The sequence below is a fragment of the Phasianus colchicus genome, unplaced genomic scaffold, assembly GCF_987193195.1.
Source record: "Phasianus colchicus unplaced genomic scaffold, bPhaCol1.hap1.1 HAP1_SCAFFOLD_115, whole genome shotgun sequence".
NCBI lineage: Eukaryota > Metazoa > Chordata > Aves > Galliformes > Phasianidae > Phasianus > Phasianus colchicus.
The window spans coordinates 1-23,618 of record NW_028325285.1 but is presented as its reverse complement, the minus strand read 5'-3'; the positions used below and the strand labels follow the sequence as shown (position 1 = coordinate 23,618).

The following is a 23,618-nucleotide window of genomic DNA, read 5'->3' as shown; positions in this document are numbered from 1 at the left end:
TCTACATAGGCAGAATAAAAAGAATGCTATGTTTCTTCAGTATTGAAAAACCAACAACAGAAGCCATTCCCCAAATTCCACTGCGGGAAACATAGCGGCAGAGAAGAAAGCATCCATATTTCCCCGAACCAGTGCTCGAAGGAAAAAAGGAAAACAAACAAACAAACAAGTTTTATATGTTACCTGCTTGAAGGCGTATACCACTCTCACTCTTTAAAAGCATTAAAGAAAAAAAAGTAAAATGCATAGAGTAATCTCTTCCAACAACACGTGCATTTGGTCTGGGCAGCAAAGGGCGCAGCTCTGTATCACAAAGAACCGAAGGCATAAGCACCAGGCTCCTAAGTTCCAGCCAAACCAACCAAACGTGCCTATGGACAGGCAGAATCCTTAAGTAGGACAGCCAGTAAAAACGTCAAACAAAGCACCCGATTCTCAGCCTTCTTGTTCCTTTTTGAAAATCCAGAGGTCTCTGTGTTAGCTCCACCTCTAGCCTGTAAAGCCCAAGCTCACCGTCTGGGGGAAGTCCAAGAAAAGGCTGGGTTATTACAGCGAGTCCCCAGTAGGATTGACATTTTTTCTAGCCTCAGGTCTCAGTTCTTTTACACATGCGAGGTATCTCTCAGGGTCATCTGGTGGTCTTTTGATGAAGGCCATGTCTTTCTTGCTGTGCACACTTGGACCTGGTTCAAGCTGAAGGATGCTTGACTCACTCCAGGCAGTCGTCTTATCAGCCACAACTCAGAAACCTTGCTGACAACACCAAGCTGTGGGGAGCAGCGACACGCCAGCAGTGACATGGGACGCCAACCAGAGGGACCCAGAGAGGCTTGAGCAGCGGGCACAGACAAACCTCATCAGCTTCAACAAATCCAGGCGCAGTGTCTTGCACCTGGGACAAGGGAACCCCCCACTACCAATACATGCTGGGGGATGAAAGGGCTGAGCCTAGGCCCGTCCCAAAAGAGCTGGTGGATGGCAAGCTGTACACGAGCCAGCAAAGTGCCCTCCCAGCCCGGAAAACCAGCCACATCCTGGGCTGCACCAAAAGATGTGCGGTCAGCAGGTGAAAAGAGGTGATCCTGCCCCTCTGCTCTGTGCTGAAGAGGCCTCACCTGGAGTACTGCGTCCATATGAAGAGCCCTCAGTGCAGAAGGGACATGGACCCGTTGGAGCACATACAGAGGACGGCCACAAGAAAAAAAAAAAAAAAAAAAAAGAACCAAAGGATCAAACACCTCACCTGTGAGGACAGGCTGAGAGAGCTGGGGCTGTTCAGCCCGGAGAAGTGAAGGCTCCGAGGTGACCTGGTAACAGCCTTTCGATACCCAAAGGGGAGCTAAAGGAAAGAAGGAGGGAAAATTTAGGTTAGATATAAGGAAAATATCCTTCATAGCAAGGGACAAGGGGAAACGTTTTAAGCTGGGGGAGGGAAGATTTAGGTTGGATGGCAGGGGGAAGTTCTCCACAGAGAGAGCGGTGAGGGGCTGGAACAGCTGCCCAGAGAGGCTGTGGATGCCCCGTCCATCCCTGGAGGTGTTCAAGGCCAGGTTGGATGGGGCCCTGGGCAGCCCGGTCTAGTATGAAATGGGGAGGTTGATGGTCCTGCATGTGGCGGGGGGGGGGGTTGGAGATCCACGATCCTCGAGGTCCCTTCCGACCCAGGACATTCTGTGACTCTGCGCAGTGGACCAGGTTGCCCAGAGATGCGGTGGATGCCCTGTCCCTTCCAAGGTGACACGCAGGGCAACCTGATCTAGCTGTGAATGTCCCTGTTCATTGTGGGTGAGTCGGACTAGATCATCATAAATGGTCGCTTCCGACTCTAAGGAGTCTCTGGTATGATACCTGAAGCCATGTCCACAAAGGACATCGATGGCATGGTGAGCAACCAGGGTAGGTGGGGAAGCCTGTGTGCTCAACAGCTCCGGGGAAACTCACCAAGTAGTCCAGTCGGGAAGATTCACATCAGCCATAGAGCCTCTCTGTGCCAGTCCCAGTATTCAGCACACCAGAGGTACTGCTTTATCACACTGGTGGGTCCCACAGCTGCAGAGCTATCTATTGAATGGGGGCCAGGGGATGGAAGGAAGAGGGGTGGGGAGATTGGCTATCATACAGACTAGGAAACTAACAGCATCCCCTGACAATTGGGATGGAGATATCTGGGGTGATCCAGACAAAGTGGTCCAGTAGAAGACAATCCTTTGTTTCCTATAAAGACGAAGCCGGATCTGCCATAAAAACAGAAAGAACCCTAGGACCCTGGGGTGGTCGGCCACAACGTGCTCTGAGAACTGTGCCCTGACATCTGTTACTACTGACAAATCTGTAAGGGAGGTCTAGGAGAGAACCAGACAAAACAGGAACAGAATACTCGTGTTCAGTATGCTCAAGTAGTGGAGACTGCATTACACTAAGCGAGGATGAAGAAAACGGCCACTGGGGCTGGGGCTTTTCTTAAGCTCAGGTCCCAGCCTGATACACGCACCTCACTCTATCACCAGCCACGTAGCTTATTGGGCTGGAAGAATAAACCCCAGGGAGCAAGGCGAGCCCCTTGTGACCCCCATTCCATCTCTAAGTGAGCGTCCCACAGCCATCACCAAACCCACCTGCATACAAGCGATGCATGAACAAGGGATTCATGGCGTTCCATTATCTGCTCCACAGATTTCACAGTGCTTAAACCACTAACTAGAGGAGCCCCAGAAACCCTTAAACCCCATCGAGCTGCAAAACAGAACGGGATCCAAAGAGACACGGAGCATAATTTAAATACGCGCCCTTAAACAATACTCAGCATGGGCGGAATTAATCCGTGGCAGAGGAGACACAGAGGGGACAGGGGCAGAGGACACAGGGAGAACACAAAGACACAAGTAGGACACAGAGGGAACGTGTCATAAAATAGGTTGGGACAGTGTGGTAGTTTGGAGTCCCAGGTCGATGATTGTGCAATGAGAGTCATGAAAGAGGAACGGAGACTTCACAAGAAGGTACTGGGCTTGAAAAGAGTTGCAAAGGAAACCTGGAGAATGCAGAATCTCTTTACAGAAAAGCACATTAGCTCCAGGCGTTTCCAGAGTTGCAATGCTCAGTCAGCCAACCAGCATTACCTTGGGGCTGATTGAAGCATTCCAGACATGAGATAAGAGTAAAAGAGAGGAATGAACGTCAGTCTCTTCATTACCAATTCAGAGAAAAGCAGATAACCCCTTCACTCCCCTCAGAGAACAATTGGAAGGCATCATAAGGAGAGGCATAGCGGACATAGCTACTCTAAACCAACTTAGGATCCCCACAGAAAGGCAGAAGCCAAAACCCTGCAAAAAAGAAAGGATCACTTACCTCTTTCCAAGAACCAGAGCTCACCCAACAATCCACAGGAGGCAGTCTCCAGGAAGAAACCCTGCCTTTGGGGCTGCCAGCCCTTAAATGAGGAGAGGGAGGGGCTGGAGCCAGGCTCAGCCTCATCTGGTTCTCTAGGTGCATTGCTTCCACCTGTGCTTGCAGGGCTACACCCCTCACCAGGTGCTCCGTCACTGCTTCAGGCTGTGATCTCAAAGTTCCCATAAAAGCATGAAAAAAAAAAAAAAAAGTAATGAAGTAATGACTGGCAGCCAATTGAGCAAGGGGGGAGGGAGGGGGTTATCGATGGACAAGCTAGGATGGTCCACATGTTTTGATTCCAGTCTGTCCTCAATGGCAATTGGTGGCATTTCTAATAAATAGGGGAGCACAGATTTCCATACTGATACAGCAAGATGCTGAGAAGCTGCATGTGCAACAAAAGGGCTGAGACTACCGGTGTGAATGGAGCGAGTGCTGTCTGCCAAACTGCCAGGGTCAGCTTTGGCTCCCCAGTGAGAAATCTGTGTCATCTACTTGCACAGCAATTAAAGACCATTGTGAAATTATTTTAGGATTTGGTTCCTCAGTGGGTGAACCTGGCACCTGCCCGCATGGCAGCGTGAAGCCCTTTGGCTCAAACATCGATCCCAAACCCCAGAGAAGTCGGGAGGCTGTAGAGTGCGTACTTCGTGCAGCCCCTGCACTCCTCGAGTCAGAGATCACTGACGTACTGCAGGACCCCATTTCTGTTGCGGCACGACAGGGGATTGCTGAAGTCACTGCAGATTTGGAGAAAAGACAGATCATCTCCAGAATGCACTCCCCATACAAGCGGCCCACGTGTGTGGGGCACAAGCCCCATTCTGGGGGCAATGACCCCCACCTGTGGGGCGCTACCCCCACCCCACTGTCACAGCCGTGTGCGGAGGACACCATCACCCCACTGCGCACAGCCATCAACTTCTCCCAGGACTCCACGCACCCCACAGGCATCCCTGACCCTGCCCTCAACCCCACGGTGACATGGGCACGGAGCGAAGGGGGACAGGTAGTGTGGGGGGAGGTGAGGAGACATGAGGGGACATGTGGGGACACGGGGTTGATGTGTGGGGTCATAAAAAGCCAAAAATGAAACTTGGAGTTGAAGAAAGGCCCTTGGAAAAAAATACATTAAAGTATAAGGAAGACAGAAGCTGCGTGAACATTAATACGGCCCTGTGCTTTCTGCCAACGGGCTTTAATTTCGTTATCATTAAATTTGCTGGGCAGTTACACTTTGGTAATGCGAACATTTAGAAAAGATGCAACGGATGCTGGCAAAAGGAAAAAAAAAAACCTCTTTTTTTACAGCTATTTATAAGCACTTAGCACAGCTCTCCTGGGTTTGGAGAAGTTTCCCTCTTTTTTCTTCGTCTTTCCCCCCACACACCCTCCACTTCTAACTTCGTGTTCTGCCCCCGTCATTACGAGACACAGAGAGAACGAATCGCCAGGGACTGCGCCGCGGGTCCCCGGCAATCCGTCAGAAAAGTTCTTTCCGCGGTCTCTGCTGCCACCTCGTGGCCAATGCGCGGAACTGCCGCTGCCCGCTGCTTAGGCCGGCAAGCGGTATAACGCATGCGCGTAGAAACGCGGAAGTGGCGTTTTAACCGCTCTGCGCAGCTAATCCGCCACTCTCTGTGGTGATCAGTCCTCCAGGTAATAGCGAACACGCGCCCGTCAACTGAAAGATAGCAATTGTTTCGACAAACCACTACGGGGACGGGCAAGCAGCCGATTCTCGGACCGCCGGCTCAGCGATATTCTCCCCTTCTAATCCAGGATGCCCCTCGTCTATTTCCGCCCTTTTATGCCCGAGCCCACCCGGGAACGGACCGGGTCGGCTCAGGGCTGCCTCTCAGCGCCTCGTGGCACCCAACGTGCTTGCCGCCGCGGTGGAGGAGCAGACGTCCCGTTCCAGCCCCAGCTCTGCACCGCAGCGTTCCTGGAAAAGCAAGTCTCGCGAGAGCAACGCGCACGTGCGAATCTAGGCACTGCGCACGCGGCAGTCTCTCTAGGCACCGCACTACGCAGGCGCGGTTCTCGAGACAACAGCACGGAGTACGGACGCGCGGTTCATGAGAAAGCACAACGCATGCGCCAGTGGTTTAAAAAAAAAAAAAAAAAAAACCACACACCACTACGCGCGCACTGGATTCTGCTCCGAACGGGGCATGCGCCGGATTCTGCCCGCCACGGTGCATGCGCCTGTCTGTGCCCCGCAATGCGCATGTGCCAAGTGCTCTGCGCACGCGCCAGCTGCAAGAGCGCATTGGGCATGCGCGACCGTTCGCACCGCTCTGCGCATGCGCCAGTCTCGGCACCGCGATGCGCATGCTCTCCTCACGGCCGCAAAACGCATGCGCCATCGTTTGCAGTGCGCATGCGGCAAGCATGTCACCGAACTGCGCGTGCGGCCGCCTTGGCACGGCACTGCGCATGCGCTTCCCGCGCGCGGATTACGGCGTACGCTCGTTTTCGGGCACGCGCCTACGCGTTCGCTTTTTTCGACGCCTCATTGCGCAAGCGGCGGGTGCACGGTCCGCCTAGACAGTACGTTCTGGAAGCAGACCGGGGCATAAAACCGCCCGAGGAAATAGACAAGGAGCATTCTGGATTGGAAAAGAGAGAATAGTGTCGCGGAGCCGGCGGTCCAAGTATTGCCTGCTCACCTGCATCTCAGGGCTTCGAAGAAATGGATGCTATTGGAAAGCTGGACGGCGCATGCGCACTACTTCCCGGAGGACCGAGCATAACGCAGATCGGCGGGGTGCCTGCGCAGAGGAGCAGGACCGTGCGCGCACCACTTCCGGATCAAACACCTCACCTGTGAGGACAGGCTGAGAGAGCTGGGGCTGGGGCAATACATGTTGGGGGATGAAAGGGCTGAGCATACCCAACCCCTTCAAAGCAGTTGTCTTTCCACCCCAGTTTTTGGACTGCAGCACCAGCCCCACACAGGGTCCAGCCTTCTCCGGTTTGATCTCGTGCAGGATATTCTTGCAATGTGTGTGACAAAATATACATATATACACCTATATACAGAGCGGGCATTCCTGGGAAGATTTGGCTAGAGGATAAGTGATGCAAACTATCTGAGATCTTCCCCAAGTTAAGTAGAAGGACTCCCCAAAAGAACTATGACAACGGAGTTCACGAAATATAAATATTATCCAATTCTAATGCAGAAACAACATTTGATTCCCACAACACCACCTCCTATCCGTCTCCCTCAGAGATTCCCAGGAGCACCTCAGGCTGCTGCTTTCTCGTGACAGCCTGGCCATCTGCCCCAGCAGCTCCTTAAGCAGAGTACGCCTGCAACTAGCTTCCTTTAACTGGCTGGTAGGTATGGTGAGATAGTTCCTTTACGGGAATCGAAATGGAAATCACAATGAGTTGGATGGCATCCTGCTTTTCTTCTCCAGTGCCAGAGAAGTCCACATATTCCAGCACCACAAAAGGTCATGCACACAGCCCAGTGCTGCGGAAGGCAGTTCTGTCCAACACCGCGACGTCTCTGCCACCCAACGCAGCTTGAAGCCACCGTGCCTCAGCCTCCATTTTGAGCTGGGGCCAGAAGGCCGCCCCGCCCTATAGCCCCACCCTCCCTTCATTGTGAGTTAGGCCGGAAGGCTGCATTGCCCAATAGCACTGCAGGCCGCTGCCCCACCCTCCATTACGTGCCAGGCAGGCACACAGCATAGAAGACTGTGGGCGCACCCCCCCACGGCATTCACTGTCTGCACACCCTTGCGACAGGGACGAGAGGCAGTGGGCGCTACGGGGCCAGGGGCAGCTGTCCTTGCAGGCCCCAGGAAGGAGAGTAGCTTTCAGCGGCCTTCGGCCACAGCTTTTGGAGGCTGAGGGTCTCTTCAGGTCCCTGCGACCATGCCGCAGAGACAGGCAAAGTGCTGCCAGCCCTCTCTGCGCCGGGGCCCGGCCCAGCCCCCTGCCTGCCCCGCACAGCGGGAGGAGCACAGGCGGGAGCTGGAGGCGCTGCGGGCCCAGCTGGAGGGCGAGCGGCTCCGCTCCCAGGAGATGCAGCGCCGCCGGGCCGTCGAGAGACGTGAGCTGCAGGAGGCGGCAGAGCGGGAGCGGCAGCTCCTGGCCGACCGACTGCGCTCCAACTGGGAGCGACAGCAGGCGTCAAAGCTGCAGCGCCTGCGGGAGCAGAGCCAGAGGCAGCGGGAGGCGGACATCCGCCAACTGCTGCAGATGAAGGAGGCCCAGCTCCGCCAGACGCAGGAGCGGCTGCAGCAGCGGTGCAACAACGCCAACCGCCAGGTACGGGATCTGCTGCGGCAGCTAGCAAAGGAGCTGCTGAGTGGCGAGAGCAGCAGAGAGGCCCACAGACTGCAGCAGGAAGTCCAGCGGCAGCTCTGCAGGAAGCCCTGTGCAGAGCAGGCCGCCCACGTCCTGCGCCTCCAGCGCAAACTGCAGGAGCAGAGGAGACGCTTCCTGCATTACATCCTGGAGCACGGACAGGGGCAGCCGCCCGCCTCCTGCAACGGGGCCAGGGCTGCAGCCGCTGGGCCGCGCACACGGCAAAGGCCAGCCTGCCGTCGGGCTGTAGCAGAAGCGGGTGTTCAGGCTGCAGAGCAACAACAGGCCTGCCCACCTGAGCACAGGGAGCTGCGGGAGCAGAGTGCCCATCTGCTGAGGGCACTGAAGGACTTGCAGAGACAATGCAGCCTCCTTGGAGAGGAGAACTGCCTGCTGAGGAGCAGAAGCTCTCAGCAGATGAGGGAGGAGGTGGAGCGGCTCAAGGACAAGACGCATACGCTCAGCCTCCTTACCAAGCAGCTGCGGGAAACAGTCCGGCAGCTCAAGGAGGCCTCTTCCACATCCAGAGGGGCCGCAGAAAAGGCAGAGGAAGCCAACCAGCTGCAGGGGCAGCATTTGGAAAAGGAGAGTGGGAAAAAGCTGGAGCCGCACGGAAATCCAGAACAGGAATGGCTGGAGAAGTCGGGAGGGTGGCTGATGGCAAGCTGCAGCCTGCATTCTCGCAGACGATCACCAGCACTAATTCGAAGATTCATAGCTCGTCACAGCTACAATCCTTTTGAGGGCCCTAATGAGGACCCAGAAAACGAGCTTCCACTGACTGCTGGACAATACCTTTACATCTTCGGAGACGTAGATGAAGATGGCTGGTTTCTGGGAGAGCTGACGGATGGCACAAGAGGACTGGTCCCTTCCAATCTGGTGGAAGAAGTTTCAGATGATGACCTGGATACGACTGTGCCTCCACAGCTTCGTGATCTCCTGCAGGATACCGACGATGACGAGCAACTAGGCAGCAGGAGCGGTGGCAGAAAGTGATGGTCACCATCCAGAAATCTGTGTCCGTGTATTGGCTGAGCCTGGGGGATGCGGAGATTCCTCTCCATAATACGGCAGCATCCCATCAAGATTCCATATTTTCATCCACATAGATGAAGAATACCTCCTGCTCCACTTGATGTTCAACTGAAGCATGGTCCATCGGCACAAAGACCTTGAAAATTTATCACTTGTATGACTGAGAATTTACTACATTTGGACTGAAAAAAAATCTAAAAAAAATTAAAAAACACCATAAAATAACCAAACTCAAAACGCACGTGTGAAGTCTTCTTGTTTTCTGGCAGTCCGCTTTTGTAAAGGTATGAGGAAAGCAAGAGGCTGAGGAAAGCCTCCAAAGTCTTTCTCAAGCGCACTACCTACAAGTATTGGAATCGAGAGAGAAAGGAATCATTACTGCTTGCTTCTGTTCTTCGGGATACCTGAAGTACCTTGGAAGGCCACACTTCCTGAGCAATATAAACATTCTGTCCCAAAGCAGCTCTTTGACCGTTTCCACTGGGTGATAAGGCATAGCGCTTGCATCATCTGAAGGCACGGACTCAGGTGCCAATCCAAATCCTTAACTGCAGGTCCTTACATTCTATACATACATGCTCAAGCTCCCTCTTGTAATTTTCCATCCATCCCTACGTGTCAGCAGAGCGCTTAACAAGTCTCCTTTAGTCTAGACACCAACTGCGCACACAACTGAGACACGGCTGCACCATTCCTAGAAAAACAGCTTTACAATTTCCCATAATAAGGTACCCGGCTCGCTCATATCCAACTTACTATAGGACACAGATTTATGCCTTATTTGCCCATCTCTGATATTGATAGCACCTGCCAGCCCCCAGAAATTACTATTTTAACACAAGGCCCAGAGGCAAAAACAACAGAATCCTACTAGAAATCATTCCGGTCAATGAGAATAGTTTTCTGCTGTGCCTGTTTCGAAAACCCATGTAATCAGTGACACGTGAAAATACGTGAACAATAGTCACCGCATCTCTGCGGCACTACCTGAAAATATAAATTTGCTGGAAAGCATTAAGGTTTGAATCTCAGGGTTACCAAGTGCTTTGGTACAAAGCCAGCATTCATCCGCCCTATACCACGGTGAGGCATTAAATTACCAGAAGGAGCAACTCCACCTATTTCACTGATTACACTTTCGTCTTGGCCATACGTAATAGCTCAACTCTCTGCAACCAGCAGAGAAGACTGACCAGGCTTTAGGAAACGACATATTCATTGGCATCAGAGAGAGGCCTTTCTGACACTGACTTTTTTCACACAGCTCAGCTATCTCAAATGCCCACCCCCTGCCCCCTACACCCGGAAAAAAACCAGACAGACCCAAACAAAAAACACTTGCACATTGGACTCCTTGGGCTTGAGAGAGGCTTAACTGGCTTAACTTCTATTGTGCGCTAGTAACATGGAGCGCAAGAAAAGCTTTCCAAAGGGAATGAGCTGGAAACTGGGTATGTGAACAAGTAATCCTCAAAAAAGGAGCGCCTGCCGCAGCTGGCTGGGGAGGGCCTGCGTATACCCCGTGCCCTTGTGGGCTATCTGTCCAGCTGCAGGAGGACCAGAGAAGGGCAGCTGAAAAGATGAAAAGCTGCAGCTGAGCCTGATAGACCCGCACAGCTCTCGGGCCATCTTGCCGATGGCAGCTGTGACGCATCGATTCGTTCTATGCAGGTGAATTAATTTTTTCCATCTGCAAACTTAGGTGGAGAACTGCAGTTTTCGTTAGTCTTTGTGGAAACGCTGTAATGGTCCACACTAATCTCAAAACAGCAACTCTGTGCTGTGACTGCCTGCGTAGACCTGCTGGGGCCTAAATTTTAGGGCATAAAAAAGAATAAAAAGCCAAAAATGAAACCTGGAGTTGAAGAAAGGCCCTTGGGAAAAAATACATTAAAAGTAGGAACAAGACAGAGGCTGAGTGAACATTAATATGGCCCCGCGCTTTCTGCCAATGGGCTTTAATTTCGTTATCATTAAATTTGCCGGGCAGTTGCATTTTGGTCTGTGAACATTTAGAAACAATGCAACAGATGCTGGCAAAAAGAAAAAAAAAAAAAAAAAAGAACTTATTTTTTCACAGCTACTTAGAAGCACTTAGCAGAGCTTGCCTGGGTTTGGGGTAGTCTCTCTCTTTTTTTCTTCGTCTTTCCCCCCACAACGCCCCCGCTTCCAACTTCGCGCTCTTCTCCCGCCATCACAAGACAGAGAGAACGGGTCGCCAGGGGAGAAAAACGCGGGCCGATCCCGTCAGAAAAGTTCTTTCCGCGGTCTTTGCTGCCACCTCGTGGCCCATGCGCGGAACTGCCGCTGTCTGTCGCCGCGTCCCGCAAGCAGCACAACGCATGCGCGTACAAATGCGGAAGTGGCGTTTTAACCGCTCTGCGCAGCTAATGCGCCGCTCTCTATGGTGATCAGTCCTCCAGCTAATAGCGACCGTGCGCCCGTCCACTTAAAGACAGCAATTGTTTCGACAGACCACGACGGGGACGGGCAAGCAGCCGATTCCCGGGCCGCCGGCCCAGCGATATTCTCCCCCTTCTAATCCAGGATGCCCCTCGTCTATTTCCGCCCTTTTATGCCCAAGCCCACGCGGAAGCGGACCGGTTGGGCTCACAGCTGCCCCTCAGCGCCTCGTGGCATCCAACTTCCTCTCCGCCCCGGTGAACCAGCAAAGTCCCTTTCCACCCCCAGCCCTGCACCGTCCCCCAGCCGTTTAAAAGCCCTCCCAGCGGCAGTGGAACGCGAGCAGCTCGGAGATTCGCGGTCGCGGTACTGGCGTGCAGCAGCACCGACGCGGCAGCAACCCGCGACCAGCGAGCCTCGGGAGAGCAACGCGCACGCGCGAGCCCGGGCACTGCAGTGCGCATGTGCCGGTAGCGGCTCGGCGCTACGCATGCGCCCCTCTCGGCAGAGCACTACGCGTGCCCAAGCCTAGACGCTGCACTGCGCAAGCGCCACCCTCCGCACCGCACTACGCATGTGCCTGTTCCCGAGGCAGGCTCGAGCGTCAGACCGTCGGAGGAAATAGACAAGGAGCACTTCCGACAGCAAGAGAGAAAACCGTTGCTGAGCCAGCAGGAATTGACTGCTCGACTGCATCTCAGGGCTTGGTAGATTTGAAAGCTATTTATGAGTTCTCTGGCGCATGCGTGCTGTTGCCTGGAGGACTAACCCTAACAAAGCTCGGCAGATTCGCTGCGCAGAGCGATGAGAACGTACGTACGCCACTTCCGCGTGCCTGCGCGCATGCGTACTGCTGCCTGCGGCACCGAACATACGCGGCCGCAATTCCACCGATTGGCCACGAGGGGGCACCAGAGACCGCGGAAACAACAGCTCCGACTGGATTGACGCGGAGCCGCGCCGCAGCTTCTGGCGCTCCGTTCCTTCTCTCTCGTGAGGGCAGAGGAAAAACGCAGTTAGGTCGGGGTTGAGGGAGGAGAGAATTACGTCAGTTGGAACAAGACGAAGAAAAACAAGGAAAACTTCTCTATGCCCAGCAAAACTCTGCTAAGTGCTTAAGAATATCGGTAAATAAATAAATAACGTCATCATCAAATTGATTTTGTCATGCTTTTTTTTTTTTTTTTGAAGGCAACTGAGGTGATGAAAAAGCTGGTGTCAATTGGACAGGAGGGCGCAGTGAAGCCAAGGATGGCGAGGAATGATTAACAATCCTTAACGTTGCAAAAGAAAACAAACAAAAAAACCACCAGTAAAACAACTTCTGTACCTGGCCATGCAACTCTGAGATCCCGTCTGGGTCTCCCGGCGCTTGTAAATATCCACCGGGTCAATTTTGATATCGAGCGATTTGTTGTCAGTTCTTCCATTCACAGTCAGTGCCAGGATCTGCCGCCGCAGGGCGTTCTGACCATGGGCACCACTGCTGAACTGTTTCAATATCAGTGGGATTCCCAGGCACGGTTTCAAGGATTTGGTCTACTTTTGACCCAAAGGGAGAATTGATATGAAATGCGAGGTATGCATAAGTCATCATGAGGCGTGTTTCTCAGCATCACCTTTGGGAAACAAAGGATTTTTCATAAAAGTCTCAATACAGCAGTAAAATAGAACACTGTATAAAAACAATGAGAACGCTTTGTGAGCAGGCAAGGAGCTTTACGACCTCTGCCTGGGAAATCCAGAGCCACTTGCCCACAGACTCCTCTTTGGCAGCTGTTCTAGATTCAGCTGAACATTCTGTTCCAGAGCACAACTCAAAACTACAGAGGAAACAAAGGGAGTTCTACATAGGCAGAATAAAAAGAATGCTATGTTTCTTCAGTATTGAAAAACCAACAACAGAAGCCATTCCCCAAATTCCACTGCGGGAAACATAGCGGCAGAGAAGAAAGCATCCATATTTCCCCGAACCAGTGCTCGAAGGAAAAAAGGAAAACAAACAAACAAACAAGTTTTATATGTTACCTGCTTGAAGGCATATACCACTCTCACTCTTTAAAAGCATTAAAGAAAAAAAAGTAAAATGCATAGAGTAATCTCTTCCAACAACACGTGCATTTGGTCTGGGCAGCAAAGGGCGCAGCTCTGTATCACAAAGAACCGAAGGCATAAGCACCAGGCTCCTAAGTTCCAGCCAAACCAACCAAACGTGCCTATGGACAGGCAGAATCCTTAAGTAGGACAGCCAGTAAAAACGTCAAACAAAGCACCCGATTCTCAGCCTTCTTGTTCCTTTTTGAAAATCCAGAGGTCTCTGTGTTAGCTCCACCTCTAGCCTGTAAAGCCCAAGCTCACCGTCTGGGGGAAGTCCAAGAAAAGGCTGGGTTATTACAGCGAGTCCCCAGTAGGATTGACATTTTTTCTAGCCTCAGGTCTCAGTTCTTTTACACATGCGAGGTATCTCTCAGGGTCATCTGGTGGTCTTTTGATGAAGGCCATGTCTTTCTTGCTGTGCACACTTGGACCTGGTTCAAGCTGAAGGATGCTTGACTCACTCCAGGCAGTCGTCTTATCAGCCACAACTCAGAAACCTTGCTGACAACACCAAGCTGTGGGGAGCAGCGACACGCCAGCAGTGACATGGGACGCCAACCAGAGGGACCCAGAGAGGCTTGAGCAGCGGGCACAGACAAACCTCATCAGCTTCAACAAATCCAGGCGCAGTGTCTTGCACCTGGGACAAGGGAACCCCCCACTACCAATACATGCTGGGGGATGAAAGGGCTGAGCCTAGGCCCGTCCCAAAAGAGCTGGTGGATGGCAAGCTGTACACGAGCCAGCAAAGTGCCCTCCCAGCCCGGAAAACCAGCCACATCCTGGGCTGCACCAAAAGATGTGCGGTCAGCAGGTGAAAAGAGGTGATCCTGCCCCTCTGCTCTGTGCTGAAGAGGCCTCACCTGGAGTACTGCGTCCATATGAAGAGCCCTCAGTGCAGAAGGGACATGGACCCGTTGGAGCACATACAGAGGACGGCCACAAGAAAAAAAAAAAAAAAAAAAAAAAAGAACCAAAGGATCAAACACCTCACCTGTGAGGACAGGCTGAGAGAGCTGGGGCTGTTCAGCCCGGAGAAGTGAAGGCTCCGAGGTGACCTGGTAACAGCCTTTCGATACCCAAAGGGGAGCTAAAGGAAAGAAGGAGGGAAAATTTAGGTTAGATATAAGGAAAATATCCTTCATAGCAAGGGACAAGGGGAAACGTTTTAAGCTGGGGGAGGGAAGATTTAGGTTGGATGGCAGGGGGAAGTTCTCCACAGAGAGAGCGGTGAGGGGCTGGAACAGCTGCCCAGAGAGGCTGTGGATGCCCCGTCCATCCCTGGAGGTGTTCAAGGCCAGGTTGGATGGGGCCCTGGGCAGCCCGGTCTAGTATGAAATGGGGAGGTTGATGGTCCTGCATGTGGCAGGGGGGGGGGGTTGGAGATCCACGATCCTCGAGGTCCCTTCCGACCCGGGACATTCTGTGACTCTGCGCAGTGGACCAGGTTGCCCAGAGATGCGGTGGATGCCCTGTCCCTTCCAAGGTGACACGCAGGGCAACCTGATCTAGCTGTGAATGTCCCTGTTCATTGTGGGTGAGTCGGACTAGATCATCATAAATGGTCGCTTCCGACTCTAAGGAGTCTCTGGTATGATACCTGAAGCCATGTCCACAAAGGACATCGATGGCATGGTGAGCAACCAGGGTAGGTGGGGAAGCCTGTGTGCTCAACAGCTCCGGGGAAACTCACCAAGTAGTCCAGTCGGGAAGATTCACATCAGCCATAGAGCCTCTCTGTGCCAGTCCCAGTATTCAGCACACCAGAGGTACTGCTTTATCACACTGGTGGGTCCCACAGCTGCAGAGCTATCTATTGAATGGGGGCCAGGGGATGGAAGGAAGAGGGGTGGGGAGATTGGCTATCATACAGACTAGGAAACTAACAGCATCCCCTGACAATTGGGATGGAGATATCTGGGGTGATCCAGACAAAGTGGTCCAGTAGAAGACAATCCTTTGTTTCCTATAAAGACGAAGCCGGATCTGCCATAAAAACAGAAAGAACCCTAGGACCCTGGGGTGGTCGGCCACAACGTGCTCTGAGAACTGTGCCCTGACATCTGTTACTACTGACAAATCTGTAAGGGAGGTCTAGGAGAGAACCAGACAAAACAGGAACAGAATACTCGTGTTCAGTATGCTCAAGTAGTGGAGACTGCATTACACTAAGCGAGGATGAAGAAAACGGCCACTGGGGCTGGGGCTTTTCTTAAGCTCAGGTCCCAGCCTGATACACGCACCTCACTCTATCACCAGCCACGTAGCTTATTGGGCTGGAAGAATAAACCCCAGGGAGCAAGGCGAGCCCCTTGTGACCCCCATTCCATCTCTAAGTGAGCGTCCCACAGCCATCACCAAACCCACCTGCATACAAGCGATGCATGAACAAGGGATTCATGGCGTTCCATTATCTGCTCCACAGATTTCACAGTGCTTAAACCACTAACTAGAGGAGCCCCAGAAACCCTTAAACCCCATCGAGCTGCAAAACAGAACGGGATCCAAAGAGACACGGAGCATAATTTAAATACGCGCCCTTAAACAATACTCAGCATGGGCGGAATTAATCCGTGGCAGAGGAGACACAGAGGGGACAGGGGCAGAGGACACAGGGAGAACACAAAGACACAAGTAGGACACAGAGGGAACGTGTCATAAAATAGGTTGGGACAGTGTGGTAGTTTGGAGTCCCAGGTCGATGATTGTGCAATGAGAGTCATGAAAGAGGAACGGAGACTTCACAAGAAGGTACTGGGCTTGAAAAGAGTTGCAAAGGAAACCTGGAGAATGCAGAATCTCTTTACAGAAAAGCACATTAGCTCCAGGCGTTTCCAGAGTTGCAATGCTCAGTCAGCCAACCAGCATTACCTTGGGGCTGATTGAAGCATTCCAGACATGAGATAAGAGTAAAAGAGAGGAATGAACGTCAGTCTCTTCATTACCAATTCAGAGAAAAGCAGATAACCCCTTCACTCCCCTCAGAGAACAATTGGAAGGCATCATAAGGAGAGGCATAGCGGACATAGCTACTCTAAACCAACTTAGGATCCCCACAGAAAGGCAGAAGCCAAAACCCTGCAAAAAAGAAAGGATCACTTACCTCTTTCCAAGAACCAGAGCTCACCCAACAATCCACAGGAGGCAGTCTCCAGGAAGAAACCCTGCCTTTGGGGCTGCCAGCCCTTAAATGAGGAGAGGGAGGGGCTGGAGCCAGGCTCAGCCTCATCTGGTTCTCTAGGTGCATTGCTTCCACCTGTGCTTGCAGGGCTACACCCCTCACCAGGTGCTCCGTCACTGCTTCAGGCTGTGATCTCAAAGTTCCCATAAAAGCATGAAAAAAAAAAAAAAAAAGTAATGAAGTAATGACTGGCAGCCAATTGAGCAAGGGGGGAGGGAGGGGGTTATCGATGGACAAGCTAGGATGGTCCACATGTTTTGATTCCAGTCTGTCCTCAATGGCAATTGGTGGCATTTCTAATAAATAGGGGAGCACAGATTTCCATACTGATACAGCAAGATGCTGAGAAGCTGCATGTGCAACAAAAGGGCTGAGACTACCGGTGTGAATGGAGCGAGTGCTGTCTGCCAAACTGCCAGGGTCAGCTTTGGCTCCCCAGTGAGAAATCTGTGTCATCTACTTGCACAGCAATTAAAGACCATTGTGAAATTATTTTAGGATTTGGTTCCTCAGTGGGTGAACCTGGCACCTGCCCGCATGGCAGCGTGAAGCCCTTTGGCTCAAACATCGATCCCAAACCCCAGAGAAGTCGGGAGGCTGTAGAGTGCGTACTTCGTGCAGCCCCTGCACTCCTCGAGTCAGAGATCACTGACGTACTGCAGGACCCCATTTCTGTTGCGGCACGACAGGGGATTGCTGAAGTCACTGCAGATTTGGAGAAAAGACAGATCATCTCCAGAATGCACTCCCCATACAAGCGGCCCACGTGTGTGGGGCACAAGCCCCATTCTGGGGGCAATGACCCCCACCTGTGGGGCGCTACCCCCACCCCACTGTCACAGCCGTGTGCGGAGGACACCATCACCCCACTGCGCACAGCCATCAACTTCTCCCAGGACTCCACGCACCCCACAGGCATCCCTGACCCTGCCCTCAACCCCACGGTGACATGGGCACGGAGCGAAGGGGGACAGGTAGTGTGGGGGGAGGTGAGGAGACATGAGGGGACATGTGGGGACACGGGGTTGATGTGTGGGGTCATAAAAAGCCAAAAATGAAACTTGGAGTTGAAGAAAGGCCCTTGGAAAAAAATACATTAAAGTATAAGGAAGACAGAAGCTGCGTGAACATTAATACGGCCCTGTGCTTTCTGCCAACGGGCTTTAATTTCGTTATCATTAAATTTGCTGGGCAGTTACACTTTGGTAATGCGAACATTTAGAAAAGATGCAACGGATGCTGGCAAAAGGAAAAAAAAAAACCTCTTTTTTTACAGCTATTTATAAGCACTTAGCACAGCTCTCCTGGGTTTGGAGAAGTTTCCCTCTTTTTTCTTCGTCTTTCCCCCCACACACCCTCCACTTCTAACTTCGTGTTCTGCCCCCGTCATTACGAGACACAGAGAGAACGAATCGCCAGGGACTGCGCCGCGGGTCCCCGGCAATCCGTCAGAAAAGTTCTTTCCGCGGTCTCTGCTGCCACCTCGTGGCCAATGCGCGGAACTGCCGCTGCCCGCTGCTTAGGCCGGCAAGCGGTATAACGCATGCGCGTAGAAACGCGGAAGTGGCGTTTTAACCGCTCTGCGCAGCTAATCCGCCACTCTCTGTGGTGATCAGTCCTCCAGGTAATAGCGAACACGCGCCCGTCAACTGAAAGATAGCAATTGTTTCGACAAACCACTACGGGGACGGGCAAGCAGCCGATTCTCGGACCGCCGGCTCAGCGATATTCTCCCCTTCTAATCCAGGATGCCCCTCGTCTATTTCCGCCCTTTTATGCCCGAGCCCACCCGGGAACGGACCGGGTCGGCTCAGGGCTGCCTCTCAGCGCCTCGTGGCACCCAACGTGCTTGCCGCCGCGGTGGAGGAGCAGACGTCCCGTTCCAGCCCCAGCTCTGCACCGCAGCGTTCCTGGAAAAGCAAGTCTCGCGAGAGCAACGCGCACGTGCGAATCTAGGCACTGCGCACGCGGCAGTCTCTCTAGGCACCGCACTACGCAGGCGCGGTTCTCGAGACAACAGCACGGAGTACGGACGCGCGGTTCATGAGAAAGCACAACGCATGCGCCAGTGGTTTAAAAAAAAAAAAAAAAAAAAACCACACACCACTACGCGCGCACTGGATTCTGCTCCGAACGGGGCATGCGCCGGATTCTGCCCGCCACGGTGCATGCGCCTGTCTGTGCCCCGCAATGCGCATGTGCCAAGTGCTCTGCGCACGCGCCAGCTGCAAGAGCGCATTGGGCATGCGCGACCGTTCGCACCGCTCTGCGCATGCGCCAGTCTCGGCACCGCGATGCGCATGCTCTCCTCACGGCCGCAAAACGCATGCGCCATCGTTTGCAGTGCGCATGCGGCAAGCATGTCACCGAACTGCGCGTGCGGCCGCCTTGGCACGGCACTGCGCATGCGCTTCTCGCGCGCGGATTACGGCGTACGCTCGTTTTCGGGCACGCGCCTACGCGTTCGCTTTTTTCGACGCCTCATTGCGCAAGCGGCGGGTGCACGGTCCGCCTAGACAGTACGTTCTGGAAGCAGACCGGGGCATAAAACCGCCCGAGGAAATAGACAAGGAGCATTCTGGATTGGAAAAGAGAGAATAGTGTCGCGGAGCCGGCGGTCCAAGTATTGCCTGCTCACCTGCATCTCAGGGCTTCGAAGAAATGGATGCTATTGGAAAGCTGGACGGCGCATGCGCACTACTTCCCGGAGGACCGAGCATAACGCAGATCGGCGGGGTGCCTGCGCAGAGGAGCAGGACCGTGCGCGCACCACTTCCGGATCAAACACCTCACCTGTGAGGACAGGCTGAGAGAGCTGGGGCTGGGGCAATACATGTTGGGGGATGAAAGGGCTGAGCATACCCAACCCCTTCAAAGCAGTTGTCTTTCCACCCCAGTTTTTGGACTGCAGCACCAGCCCCACACAGGGTCCAGCCTTCTCCGGTTTGATCTCGTGCAGGATATTCTTGCAATGTGTGTGACAAAATATACATATATACACCTATATACAGAGCGGGCATTCCTGGGAAGATTTGGCTAGAGGATAAGTGATGCAAACTATCTGAGATCTTCCCCAAGTTAAGTAGAAGGACTCCCCAAAAGAACTATGACAACGGAGTTCACGAAATATAAATATTATCCAATTCTAATGCAGAAACAACATTTGATTCCCACAACACCACCTCCTATCCGTCTCCCTCAGAGATTCCCAGGAGCACCTCAGGCTGCTGCTTTCTCGTGACAGCCTGGCCATCTGCCCCAGCAGCTCCTTAAGCAGAGTACGCCTGCAACTAGCTTCCTTTAACTGGCTGGTAGGTATGGTGAGATAGTTCCTTTACGGGAATCGAAATGGAAATCACAATGAGTTGGATGGCATCCTGCTTTTCTTCTCCAGTGCCAGAGAAGTCCACATATTCCAGCACCACAAAAGGTCATGCACACAGCCCAGTGCTGCGGAAGGCAGTTCTGTCCAACACCGCGACGTCTCTGCCACCCAACGCAGCTTGAAGCCACCGTGCCTCAGCCTCCATTTTGAGCTGGGGCCAGAAGGCCGCCCCGCCCTATAGCCCCACCCTTCCTTCATTGTGAGTTAGGCCGGAAGGCTGCACTGCCCAATAGCACTGCAGGCCGCTGCCCCACCCTCCATTACGTGCCAGGCAGGCACACAGCATAGAAGACTGTGGGCGCACCCCCCCACGGCATTCACTGTCTGCACACCCTTGCGACAGGGACGAGAGGCAGTGGGCGCTACGGGGCCAGGGGCAGCTGTCCTTGCAGGCCCCAGGAAGGAGAGTAGCTTTCAGCGGCCTTCGGCCACAGCTTTTGGAGGCTGAGGGTCTCTTCAGGTCCCTGCGACCATGCCGCAGAGACAGGCAAAGTGCTGCCAGCCCTCTCTGCGCCGGGGCCCGGCCCAGCCCCCTGCCTGCCCCGCACAGCGGGAGGAGCACAGGCGGGAGCTGGAGGCGCTGCGGGCCCAGCTGGAGGGCGAGCGGCTCCGCTCCCAGGAGATGCAGCGCCGCCGGGCCGTCGAGAGACGTGAGCTGCAGGAGGCGGCAGAGCGGGAGCGGCAGCTCCTGGCCGACCGACTGCGCTCCAACTGGGAGCGACAGCAGGCGTCAAAGCTGCAGCGCCTGCGGGAGCAGAGCCAGAGGCAGCGGGAGGCGGACATCCGCCAACTGCTGCAGATGAAGGAGGCCCAGCTCCGCCAGACGCAGGAGCGGCTGCAGCAGCGGTGCAACAACGCCAACCGCCAGGTACGGGATCTGCTGCGGCAGCTAGCAAAGGAGCTGCTGAGTGGCGAGAGCAGCAGAGAGGCCCACAGACTGCAGCAGGAAGTCCAGCGGCAGCTCTGCAGGAAGCCCTGTGCAGAGCAGGCCGCCCACGTCCTGCGCCTCCAGCGCAAACTGCAGGAGCAGAGGAGACGCTTCCTGCATTACATCCTGGAGCACGGACAGGGGCAGCCGCCCGCCTCCTGCAACGGGGCCAGGGCTGCAGCCGCTGGGCCGCGCACACGGCAAAGGCCAGCCTGCCGTCGGGCTGTAGCAGAAGCGGGTGTTCAGGCTGCAGAGCAACAACAGGCCTGCCCACCTGAGCACAGGGAGCTGCGGGAGCAGAGTGCCCATCTGCTGAGGGCACTGAAGGACTTGCAGAGACAATGCAGCCTCCTTGGAGAGGAGAACTGCCTGCTGAGGAGCAGAAGCTCTCAGCAGATGAGGGAGGAGGTGGAGCGGCTCAAGGACAAGACGCATACGCTCAGCCTCCTTACCAAGCAGCTGCGGGAAACAGTCCGGCAGCTCAAGGAGGCCTCTTCCACATCCAGAGGGGCCGCAGAAAAGGCAGAGGAAGCCAACCAGCTGCAGGGGCAGCATTTGGAAAAGGAGAGTGGGAAAAAGCTGGAGCCGCACGGAAATCCAGAACAGGAATGGCTGGAGAAGTCGGGAGGGTGGCTGATGGCAAGCTGCAGCCTGCATTCTCGCAGACGATCACCAGCACTAATTCGAAGATTCATAGCTCGTCACAGCTACAATCCTTTTGAGGGCCCTAATGAGGACCCAGAAAACGAGCTTCCACTGACTGCTGGACAATACCTTTACATCTTCGGAGACGTAGATGAAGATGGCTGGTTTCTGGGAGAGCTGACGGATGGCACAAGAGGACTGGTCCCTTCCAATCTGGTGGAAGAAGTTTCAGATGATGACCTGGATACGACTGTGCCTCCACAGCTTCGTGATCTCCTGCAGGATACCGACGATGACGAGCAACTAGGCAGCAGGAGCGGTGGCAGAAAGTGATGGTCACCATCCAGAAATCTGTGTCCGTGTATTGGCTGAGCCTGGGGGATGCGGAGATTCCTCTCCATAATACGGCAGCATCCCATCAAGATTCCATATTTTCATCCACATAGATGAAGAATACCTCCTGCTCCACTTGATGTTCAACTGAAGCATGGTCCATCGGCACAAAGACCTTGAAAATTTATCACTTGTATGACTGAGAATTTACTACATTTGGACTGAAAAAAAATCTAAAAAAAATTAAAAAACACCATAAAATAACCAAACTCAAAACGCACGTGTGAAGTCTTCTTGTTTTCTGGCAGTCCGCTTTTGTAAAGGTATGAGGAAAGCAAGAGGCTGAGGAAAGCCTCCAAAGTCTTTCTCAAGCGCACTACCTACAAGTATTGGAATCGAGAGAGAAAGGAATCATTACTGCTTGCTTCTGTTCTTCGGGATACCTGAAGTACCTTGGAAGGCCACACTTCCTGAGCAATATAAACATTCTGTCCCAAAGCAGCTCTTTGACCGTTTCCACTGGGTGATAAGGCATAGCGCTTGCATCATCTGAAGGCACGGACTCAGGTGCCAATCCAAATCCTTAACTGCAGGTCCTTACATTCTATACATACATGCTCAAGCTCCCTCTTGTAATTTTCCATCCATCCCTACGTGTCAGCAGAGCGCTTAACAAGTCTCCTTTAGTCTAGACACCAACTGCGCACACAACTGAGACACGGCTGCACCATTCCTAGAAAAACAGCTTTACAATTTCCCATAATAAGGTACCCGGCTCGCTCATATCCAACTTACTATAGGACACAGATTTATGCCTTATTTGCCCATCTCTGATATTGATAGCACCTGCCAGCCCCCAGAAATTACTATTTTAACACAAGGCCCAGAGGCAAAAACAACAGAATCCTACTAGAAATCATTCCGGTCAATGAGAATAGTTTTCTGCTGTGCCTGTTTCGAAAACCCATGTAATCAGTGACACGTGAAAATACGTGAACAATAGTCACCGCATCTCTGCGGCACTACCTGAAAATATAAATTTGCTGGAAAGCATTAAGGTTTGAATCTCAGGGTTACCAAGTGCTTTGGTACAAAGCCAGCATTCATCCGCCCTATACCACGGTGAGGCATTAAATTACCAGAAGGAGCAACTCCACCTATTTCACTGATTACACTTTCGTCTTGGCCATACGTAATAGCTCAACTCTCTGCAACCAGCAGAGAAGACTGACCAGGCTTTAGGAAACGACATATTCATTGGCATCAGAGAGAGGCCTTTCTGACACTGACTTTTTTCACACAGCTCAGCTATCTCAAATGCCCACCCCCTGCCCCCTACACCCGGAAAAAAACCAGACAGACCCAAACAAAAAACACTTGCACATTGGACTCCTTGGGCTTGAGAGAGGCTTAACTGGCTTAACTTCTATTGTGCGCTAGTAACATGGAGCGCAAGAAAAGCTTTCCAAAGGGAATGAGCTGGAAACTGGGTATGTGAACAAGTAATCCTCAAAAAAGGAGCGCCTGCCGCAGCTGGCTGGGGAGGGCCTGCGTATACCCCGTGCCCTTGTGGGCTATCTGTCCAGCTGCAGGAGGACCAGAGAAGGGCAGCTGAAAAGATGAAAAGCTGCAGCTGAGCCTGATAGACCCGCACAGCTCTCGGGCCATCTTGCCGATGGCAGCTGTGACGCATCGATTCGTTCTATGCAGGTGAATTAATTTTTTCCATCTGCAAACTTAGGTGGAGAACTGCAGTTTTCGTTAGTCTTTGTGGAAACGCTGTAATGGTCCACACTAATCTCAAAACAGCAACTCTGTGCTGTGACTGCCTGCGTAGACCTGCTGGGGCCTAAATTTTAGGGCATAAAAAAGAATAAAAAGCCAAAAAT

General features: G+C 53.1%; 2 long non-coding RNA genes across 2 annotated transcripts; both read right to left on the bottom strand.

Annotated features, from left to right (window-relative positions):
• Nucleotides 1-1,353: 1,353 nt before the first annotated feature.
• On the bottom strand, nt 1,354-5,319 carry LOC149911438 (uncharacterized). The gene is made up of 3 exons (XR_016463328.1): nt 5,230-5,319; nt 3,352-4,133; nt 1,354-2,234 (listed from the first exon to the last, which is right to left on the bottom strand). It is a non-coding gene; the product is annotated as an uncharacterized LOC149911438 (long non-coding RNA).
• Nucleotides 5,320-14,361: 9,042 nt separating this feature from the next.
• On the bottom strand, nt 14,362-18,329 carry LOC149911437 (uncharacterized). The gene is made up of 3 exons (XR_016463327.1): nt 18,240-18,329; nt 16,361-17,143; nt 14,362-15,243 (listed from the first exon to the last, which is right to left on the bottom strand). It is a non-coding gene; the product is annotated as an uncharacterized LOC149911437 (long non-coding RNA).
• Between the last annotated feature and the right edge of the window lie 5,289 nt (nt 18,330-23,618).